Source organism: Nicotiana tabacum, chromosome 15 (genome assembly GCF_000715075.1).
Source record: "Nicotiana tabacum cultivar K326 chromosome 15, ASM71507v2, whole genome shotgun sequence".
Taxonomy (NCBI): Eukaryota; Viridiplantae; Streptophyta; class Magnoliopsida; order Solanales; family Solanaceae; genus Nicotiana; species Nicotiana tabacum.
In genome coordinates, this window is record NC_134094.1 from 76,908,981 (window position 1) to 76,919,736 (window position 10,756).

At 35.3% G+C, this 10,756-nt stretch overlaps 1 long non-coding RNA gene across 1 annotated transcript; it reads left to right on the forward strand.

Moving 5' to 3' along the window:
* The first annotated feature begins 7,755 nt into the window (after positions 1-7,755).
* LOC107810140 (uncharacterized) lies at positions 7,756-9,864 on the forward strand. The gene is made up of 2 exons (XR_001653569.2): positions 7,756-8,548; positions 9,584-9,864. It is a non-coding gene; the product is annotated as an uncharacterized LOC107810140 (long non-coding RNA).
* Positions 9,865-10,756: the final 892 nt, after the last annotated feature.

Genomic DNA, 10,756 nt, shown 5'->3' on the forward strand with positions numbered 1-10,756 from the left:
CTATTTGTTGTGAAAACATTGGCATTGTTTCTTTTGGCAAGTTGTGGCATATAAGCACTTGTGGTGCGAGTTGTGATTATGTTGTAATATTGAACGCATGCGGTGGTATAAGGCTAGGGGTTGATACGCATGCGGTGAGATAAGGTGGGCTTGATACGCGTGTTTCTAGTAGGGAAACTACTTGAAGCCACGCGGTGTGATAAGGTGGGCTAAAACGCGTATACCTATTTAGGGAAAAATGATTTTCAAATCTAAATATAAAGGGTCACGTGGTGATATTAGGAAATATTGTGATTGAAATTGTGAAATGTGAATACGAGGCGGTACCTCGATTATGATTCTTGTTGTGCATTTCATATTGAAAAGAGTTAATGGTTGAACAGTTCTCATTGCTTTATTTCTTCCTTGTCTTACCAGTTTTGTCCATATTTGATTATTTGTGCTTCTCCTTATTTGTTTCCTTCTTCTTGTCATCTTGCTTAAAATTCTTCCATTAGTTTATGTACTAAGTTGCATTTCTATAATTCATTTTCTCCACTTTTTATTACTTCTCGTTATTTTGTTTATATTCTATTTATTATGTCCTAGTAGGTGTCTTGACCTGGCCTCGTCACTACTCTACCGAGGTTAGGCTTGATACTTATTGGGTACTATTTTGGTCTACTCATACTACGCTTCTGCATATCTTTTGTGCAGATCCAAGTATGTTTGTCCATGTTAGACGCTAAAGGTTGATTGATCATCTCCCTTTGGAGACTTCAAGGTACACCTGCTTGACGTTCGTATGCCTTCAAGTCACCTTCTGATTTTAGATATTCTACTATTTATTTCTTGTTCCAAAATAGTATTGTATTCCGAGCCTATTAGCATATTCTTGCAGAGCTTATGACTCTGTTCCACCAGGTTTTGGGGAGTTGTTGTCAGTTGTACTGTTGAGTTCTATTATGATATTTTAAATAGTTTAATTTGAAGTTTTATTATTATTTCTGTTGTTTCTCAAATGCATGTTAGGCTTACCTAGTCTTAGAGATGAGGTTCTATCACGATATCCTAAGGTGAAAAAATGGGGTCGTGACAGGAGGAGATTAAGAAGAGCAATTTCACTACTACTTTAGAGGTAAGTAATTTGCACTTGGATTTGGCTATGTATCTTGATTTTCCATGGATTTTTACACCTAAAACTTGAAATTTTAACGTGAAATTTTGAAATTTTGCCTACAACTTAAGAGGGTGTAATTTGGGGATTTGGGGGTCGATTTGGACCTGATTTTGGAATCAAATCATATTATTTGGACTCATAAGGTTATGGATAGTCAGAATCTATCCCTTGACTCGGGTTTTGATCATGTGGGCCCGGATTGACTTTTGTTGACTTTTGAGGATTTGATTAAAAGTTGAAGCTTTATTATTTGAAATTGATTCCTATGGCTTTGTTTGACGTTATTGAGTTGTAGTTGACTAGATTCGAGTTATTTGGAGTTGGATTTTAAAGGAAACACGATTTGTTATGATTAAAGCTTTCGTGGTAGAGGTAAATCTCTTGTCTATCCTTGTAAGAAATAATTCTCCCCATAGGTGATCTATTTGCTACTTGTTGCTTGATTTAGGAGCCATGTATATGCAAGGTGACGAGCATATATGTAGCTAGGTTATGACCATATTCGGTAAATGTTTGACTTATGATTATGCCTTATTTGGACTATGTGAACTCCTTATTCATATTTTTTTGATTCTCCGATTATGTGATAATTTGAAATTGCGGCTTAGAAACATGCTTAAGGTTATGGTTTGTTGAATTGGGAATAAATAATTGTTTTGCCATATTGAGCTTCTTTGTCGATTCGTAGTCGTATACTTATTTTATTGATTCATGATTCTGTGGCTGAATGGCTTATTTCGTTCATGATAAATATTAAGATAAGACTTTTGAAAGATGAAATTGCTTATTGAATTGTTGAGATAAGTTGAATTATATGATTATCCATAGCCATCTTTTATCCTTATGTGCTTTTATCCGCATTTTTATTTTTATGACTCGGTGTCCTTTTATTATATTGCCTCATACATATATCTATGAGTTTGAGAGCTGAATATTATAAAATAGAGTTTTGGCAGCACGGATATTATGAGCGGATATTGGTTACTGATGATATTATGTGGATCGGGCGGCATACCGCCACAAGTTTATGTGTGGATCAAGTGGCACGCTGCCACGGGTTTATGTATGGATCAGGTGGTAAGCCGATACTGGTATGTATGTGGATCGAGTGGCACGCCTCTACGGGTACATGTGTGGATCGGGTGGCACGCATTCATGGCGCTTGGATTGGTACCGTCCCTCCGGAGTCAGGTGATTTGCCATGTTATCTTGGGGCCTATGAGCGCAGGCACTTAATATGTGCTTAGTGAGGGACTTATGTCAGGAACCTGGGGCATTGTGCCAAGCACCGTGAGAGTGTTGAGGGTATGATTGAGGGGGACTTGTGCCAGATACTATTAATATGCTGAGATTATATGTACCTGATGATTTAACTTTGATATTGTTGGGCATGTGTATTTGACATGTAGGCATAGAGTTATATTTTTCCTCATGCTAATAAGTATTGATATATCTACTTGATGTTTAGAACTTGAAATCACCATTTACCTTGATAAATCTCTGTCTAAGTGATTTCTGTGAAAAAGTTGATGCCTTGACTTATATTCCTAAAATGCATGTCAAAATTCCAGTCTACTGTGATTTTGTACAGAACTGATTGATGATATCATACTTTATTTCATGTTTTATTCATGATTCATATGCTTATTGATTTGTTAGTAGATGTCAGAGTCGACCCCTCACCACTACTTATTCGAGGCTAGACTTGATACTTGTCGGGTACTGTGGTTTATACTCATACTATACTTATGCATATTTTTGTGCAGGTTCTGAGACAGGTATAACGGTACTATTGAGTTGAGGAATACTTTATTTGGAGACTTCGTGGTGAGATGCTATACTTAATTCGAATCGCAGCACATAGAGTCCCCCTTTCCTACTTATTTATTTTTGTCGATGTATTCTTTTTCGGACAGTGCTTCGTTCAGTTGATATGAGTTACTTTTATTAGATGCCCGTGATGTAGTGATATCGAATTTTGGGTGTTTGTTAGACAGTTGTGATCGTGTTTAGGCCTTGTCTTTGATTTTGTATTTGTGATATTTATTCGAGATTTATTATGCCTTATTATTTATATCGTAAAATAGTTAATGGCTTTATAATTTGCTTTTATTATTATTGACTGGGTGTTGGCCTGCCTAGCGAGTGGGTTAGACGTCATCATGACCTTTGGTGGAATTTTGGGTCGTGACATGGAATTAGCAGCTTTAGAGGTCGCTGATTTGGAGTTGATTTTCTTTGGAGTTATTTCTTTGTTCTTGAACTTTGATGATCGAAAAGATGAGATAAAAGATAGAGATTGTCCCGCGAGCGTGTCAAATTTATAGACAATAAAATTTGCGTCAAGAAAATAACAACACTAAAAAATATTACAATAATTTTTGTTTTTTATTTTAAATAATTTGAGTGTTACAATCTCTATAACTCCTCTGATTCTTCTTTTCTAAGATAAATTCAAGAGCATTTGAGCGTGATCTTGAATTTATTTTTTTTTGCCACGAACGATAATTTTGAGTTAAACTAGCACGAAAAAATGATTTGAACTCGTACTCCTTGAACGTTGACTGTTCATCGTTCTTGAACTTGAACTTGATTATTTGAAGGTTGTAGAGAAACTTGCGTCGTTTGATCCACCAGCTCTCTCGTGCTTCTTGCTATAATTTTTGGTGTCTTTTCTAAGTTATGAGAACCCCTATTTATAGTTGTAGGAGAAAAGAATTATGATAAGGAGAAAGTATTTTTCTTTGATTTAACTAGTTGACTTGAATCACTAACCAATCAAATTGAAGCAGTGACAAGGTCGCATTTGATTGGCCAAAATATATCACTTGTGCACGTGGCATAATTTTATTGGCTTTTTAATTTGACTTGGCATGTTATGTCGCTTTGACATGTGGCGTAATTTATTGGCTCTTCCGTTTGACTTGTCATGCCATGTCATTTGACATGTGGACCAAACTGAGCCTCTAGGAAGATGACATTTTGGGCTGAATAAAGCAGGCTCATCCTTTGTTGCCCAATTAAACGGGCTAATCCCAATAGATTTTGGTTTATTTATTTAATCTACATATATTGAACTTATATAATTAACACAATTATATTAGCCCATAAAATTTATTCGAATTTTGGACTACTTTTTAAAAAATATATATTCCAAATTATTTTATTGAATTTAAGTCCAATAAAATTTAAATGCTTATATAGTCTTCACCATCTTTTACGGTCGTAAAAACTGCCGTCGTCACCTCCATTTTTGCCGACAAACAAGCTCCAAATCAACACCACCTGAAACCATCTAAGCATCACTAAAAACTCTATTGCACCGTCCAAACACTTCCAGATTGGTTGGAACGAGAAGCAACCGAGTTGACTCGAGCTCGTCGGTAAAGTTTTTCCGAGGTCATTGAGGTTACTTTCTCCGGCCGAGTAATCTTGTTCGCTAGTCAAGTCTGGGTCAAAAGCTTTTTGCTTACTCTGTGGGAGAGATTTAATAAAGGTACAAGCTTTTTCTCTATCCTTTTATTTTTATGCATGATTTCCCGTTGACATGATTATGTGAATAATGATTTGAAGTTTACCTTGATATTTTTGATTATCGAATGGAAAATGTTTTATTTTAATTAAATGTAGAATTTAGTTGCTTAGCTTGCATTGACGTAAGTCTTCCATTGTTGAGTAAAAAGTAAAAGAAAAGTAGTGGTCCATTATTTATTAGCTTCACTAGGCCGTGGGGTACTGTTTATAGAATCAGATTTGGGCTTTAAGTTTCTTTGTTTGGTCTTGAAGGCATTGGCCCATGCTCTTTCATAATAAGCTGGCTCGTTTTCTTGCCAAAGCAAATAATCAAATAGTTTAATGTTAGGCCAAATAATGACGAATAATATACCGTCCTAACCAAGAATGCGGATATTTTTGCCTTACATAGAGACATACAAATAAAATGGCAAGATTGCGGCTTGACCTAGACACTTTAATAAAAGATCGTCATTGTTTTAATTAAGACGAGTAGACTCCAATCTTTAGGTGTGATACATAAGCTAAGGTCGCCCGCTTAGTTAGCGTAGGCTAGAGTTGTAGCCTCGTCTTAATTGAGGCTGATAAAAGTTTAACAATAAAAGTGGATCATAAGTAAGACTTGAAAACTAACAAACACCATTTTATCCAATAATAATTTACATCAAGTTTTACGATTGTGTTAGAATCACGATTCGAGGGGTACCTCACCCTTTTTCCCGATCAATAGAATTTCTTATTCAGTTTTTTATTTTTGCGGAGCATAAATAAGGAGTCAAATCTTCCATTTGATTAGAAATTCAAATAAAAGGTGACCTGGAATAACAAAATTCAATTCCAAGTGACGACTCAAGTTAAATAAATAATTCCTTCTCAAATAGTCACTTTAATTTGAAAAACCACTTAACCATAATAACTTTTAATGGGGTTTGTACGGGGAAAAATGGGAGTGACAATGGTCAATTAATTTGCCAGGTATGAATACTATCCAAGAAGAGATCGATAAAATATGATTAATGAAAGTTTATTTTGGTCATATCTTGCTCTAGTTTGTAGCATTAATTACTAACTTATTATCTTGTGTGAATGAACTTCTTGCATTATTTTTCTTAGGTCTATCTACATACTAATTATATTGGTCAATTCTATTTGTATGAAAGATTCACTCAATCTTGAGCCATTTCTTTCACTATTTTCCAGAGCACATGCATTTGTATATATAGAGTAGTACTTCTGGTCATGTTAAACAAAATATCTCCAACACTCTAAATTAAACTGTAATTTTCTGATTGTTTTCTTTATTGGATTCGTGAAACCATGACAAAGTTGTTAACAGTCGCCTCTATTCTTGTTCTGTTAGCCTCCATAATTTGTGTGGAGGTTGAAGCTGGAGCTAAATCTAATGCCCAAAAGCCGATTGTCGTCAGCCGTTTGCAGCATGGACGAGCATTAGATGTTATTGTCTACCGTACTATTCTTTCATTTTCAGTTTAAACGGCGTTCTTTCCTTTTAAGTCGATTTTTCAAAAGATAAACTTTATATTTTAAAAAAAACTTAAATTTTCTGTATTCGCAGCATGCACAAACAAATGCCCGAAATTCTGCTGTGACTGCAACATAGAGGTGATTCCCCCAGTCTGCAACAAGTGCTGTGGTGAAGACTAATGGATTCGCAAGTTAAAAGGAATTCTTTGAGATTTCTTTAATCTGATGAACCCCTTTTCATTTTAGCATGGGATATGTGTAAAAGATCTGTCAAAGACCTTTGCTTCTTGAGTTTTGTTATTCTAGTCTAAATATATGACATTTCTTCAGCATTACAAGCTTTTTCAATTAGTCGTTAATTTAGTTAAGATTTTCATTGAGAAACGTCAAAATATAAAAAGGTAAACAGACGAATATATATATCACGTACACTGTATAATTTTTTAGCGAATAAGTATCGATAGATACCTCACATTATGATCCGTTTATCATTACCAAAAAAGTTTAAAACGTACAATAATATAAAAGGCTAAAATACTAAAGTGGTAATGTTAGGATAAATTAATGAAAATTATATTTCTTCAAAACAAAAATAATCAGATTATTATATAAAAACAAGTGGTACTTCTAGAAGGAATATAAATAATCCAGTGTGAAGCGCAGTGGGTCTAGAAACTGCAAATTTTATAGTGGTCCTTGATATGTACATGACATAATGTTGGATTTACATTATTAGTCAAGACATCAGTTCCAATGTTGTTTTTAGTTTTGAACAACAAAATAAAAATATAAACAAAGAGATTACTGGTTTTTGCATCAACGTACTTACCAGTTACCAATACCACAAATGTCCTCCAGTCACCTCTTATACGAGCTTAATTTTTATCTGCAGTGGTAGAGCCTTAATTTTCAGATCTCCGAGGACATGATTCTTGATAGGAAGATGTGGAGATCGAGCATTAAGGTTGAAGGGTAGGGGTAGTCGAGCGTTTTTCTTCTTTATTTTGGGGGTTGGGCTAGTCTGATAGTGTTCTGTCTTAGACTTAGACTACTAGTGGCGTATGTTGTGTTCATCATTTTTCCGTTTTCATAGTGTGAGCACCTAATTTTGCCCACATAAGAAATTACTCCTAAAAAATAATCCAAAAATAATTTTAATTGTTTTATGAACTTTAGGAGTTTTTCTTTATTGGTTTTGCATTTATTCGCATTGTTTATGCATGTTAGGTTAGGAATATCGTAAATCATAAAAAATCATAAACAATGTTCAAATCTTAATTTCATAGCATTTTAGATTTTAAATTATATTTTTTGGATTTAGTTACACATTAAGCACATAATTAATACATGAAATCAAGAAAAAAAAAATACATACCAATCACTCTTGCTTTGTTTTTGCATTTTTAGATTCAATTAGTTAAATAGGCCATTTTTGCAAAATCAATTTGAAATTGGATGTTTTAATTAATGGTTTAATTTTGAAATACAAGGAAAGAAGGAAAGGGGGATATTTGTTCTTCATTACAACTGGGCCAGGCATTTGCATCAGCCCAATTCTCGCCCCAAAAAATCATCCGCCAACCCAAGCCCATTCACCAAAAACCCTCACAATTTCATACACAAAAAGGGCAGCCTTGCCATCTCTTTCAGGAGTAGAGACGGATCCCCCATTAGAATCAACCCTAGTCACTGCCCCTCTCTTTTCTTTTCTCTCTATCACACAAGCTCATTCTCACCTCACTCCCGTCTGAATACAGAGGCATATGCACACCTTACTCACAGCTCATACACCCCATTTATTCCTCGCTACAGGAGACAACAATGAGACTAATATGGCAGGCACAACCCAACATGACTAAAGAAGTTTGTTAGGAGTGACTACGATTCAACATTTGAGGACGAATGTTCCAAAGGGGATGATGTTACACCCCACACTTTTCCCCACGCATAGAGTTAAAGATTGGAAAGTTTAGCTTCTAGCAAGGACAATCGGCCAGCGACACATATGAGGATAGAAGAGGATTACACGATTTATTAGGCTAAAGCCAGATATCCCTCGGTGCTGCAACCTGGGCAGGGCGACCCATTGTGCATGTGGAGTGGCGGAATTTCCTAGACTTGGTATAAGTATAAAAGGTGAATGTAGCTCCTTCTCTTTCATTCTAGAGAGTGTCACCACTTTAAACCACCCAAAACGCTCTCAAACCTCCCTTGAGAGTTTCTAAGTAGACTAAACTGAATTAGAAGCGATTCTAGTAAGAATTAGTGTGAATAAGCTTTGGATTATCACTATAATACATGTTATCTCGATTTTTGGAGACCTACTGAAGGTAGAGTTAATCACCACGAAGTCGTAAGAATTCAGGAAAACATAGCTAGTTTTTCAAGAAGGTATGTAGGACAACTTTCTTTCTTGATATGAGTGTCCCTCTCTCTCTCTTTCCTCTTCAAGGATTTCTGTGTTGTGAGATTGGGTTGTTCTAAAATCTTCTCAATAATGTTGTTTCTATTCTTGTATATTATTCTTACCGATGGCATTCCTTCAATTTGAGATATCTTGCAGATAGTTCCCTAAGTTCGGAAAAATATGATGCTTTCTAAGTTTGATCTTAGTACATCTTGAACACACACACACACACACACACACACACACACACACACACACACACACACACACACACACACACACACACACACACACACATATATATATATATATATATATATATATATATATATATATATATATATATATATATATATATATATATATATATATATATATATATATATATATATATATATATATATATATATATATATATATATATATATATATATATATATATATATATATATATATATATATATATATATATATATATATATATATATATATATATATATGATGTGTGATGTAAGGCTACCGAGTCCTTTTGAGGCCGACTACACCGAGACATGTTGAGGTCGGGTTCAGTGGAGTCCTCCTAAGGTCGGGTACGACCGAGTCCTCTATGAGGTCAGGTATGGAGTAATGTATAATGTGATACTTTACCGAGTCCTCTCGAGGCCGGTTACGCCGAATTCTGCTGAGACCGGGTACGGTCGGGTACGACTGAGTCCTATATGAGGCCGAGTACGGAGCGATGTGAAGTGCCCCAAAGAGTGGCTGAATGTACATATATGTATATATTATAATTAATGCCTAGCCCCAATGAGTGTCTTGATTTTGACAAAAGCTTGCATACATTCATGATTATAGCAGTGTATGCCCCCGGTGGCTTATCTACGGTATTCAGGTTAAGATTTGTGCATTTCTATCTCCTATGATATCCCTTTGGTTTACATACGTTATATGTTTTACATACTCAGTACATCTTTCGTACCGACGTCTATTTTCTTTGGGCACTGTGTTCATGCCCACAGGTACAGATAGATCCGGTGACGTCCTTCCCCAATAGGGTGTTTGCTCCAGCTTTTGGTTGTTGCACTTCACTTCTCCGGAGTAGCTGTTCAAAAGTCAATAGGTACCGATGTGTATGTTCCAGTTAATTTTGGGTACGGTGGGGCCCTGTCCCGACCATGTCAGGTACTATGTTTAGCACTCTTAGAGGCTTGCATAGCAATATTCGGATGTATGTAAGGGTTGGTCATGACTATGTTGCAAACAGTGGTGAAGTTGCATTAATGCTAATATTCCTTTCATAGTGAGATGTGTACATTTTAAATTCTGGTATTTTACTTGGAGGCCTCGTTGGCCCATATTTCATGATTATAAAAGGTCTTAGTATGAATATCGATTCGCACGGGCCTTCGGGCGTCGTGTGTTGATCGCTTCTTCCAAGATTGGGGTGTGGCAATAAAGTGATCTAATTAGCTAATGAAGCAACTAAAACTTAATAAGCTTGTTGAAAGCACGGTAAGGCTACTAAAACTGCTATAAGGCAGCAATTGGGGTTAATTCGCCGTAATAACAACATTAGCATTTTTATTCTTTATTCTAAGATTAGTGCACGCTAAATAGTTAAGGCATATAATTATAAACTATTTCATTCAAAGTTAATTGAAACAAATATAATCTAATGGACTAAATGGGTTATCTATATCTCTAGATTCAAAAGTTGGATGGACTTTAGGAATTGAAAGTTGGGCATGTCATTGTGGCCTGCTAGTTATAATCAGTAAAACATGAATAAGAATGGGCTACAGATCAAACGAAAGGCTCCAGACCCTTAACGGGACACGAGAGATATTGGGCTCATGCGACCAATACGAAGTTCATGCACGTAAAAATTACACGGGCGCCCTATTTGGTCGCCCCTATTTAACCTATACTCATATTTTTAAAATTATTTAATTTATATCCTAATTTTAACAACTTCAGACGTCTCCTCTTCTTCCTCCTGACCTATGCGCTCCTTTCTTCCTCCTCTTCTTGTCTATCAAATTAACTTTTCAACCACTACTTTAATATATTCACTAATAAAATGTGAAGTTAAATTAACAACTTAACCTATATTTGATTAAATACTGTCATAAAATAACAAAATAGAGTATTGTATTATTCTCTATTTGAATTCAGAAACCCTGTCAACAGAA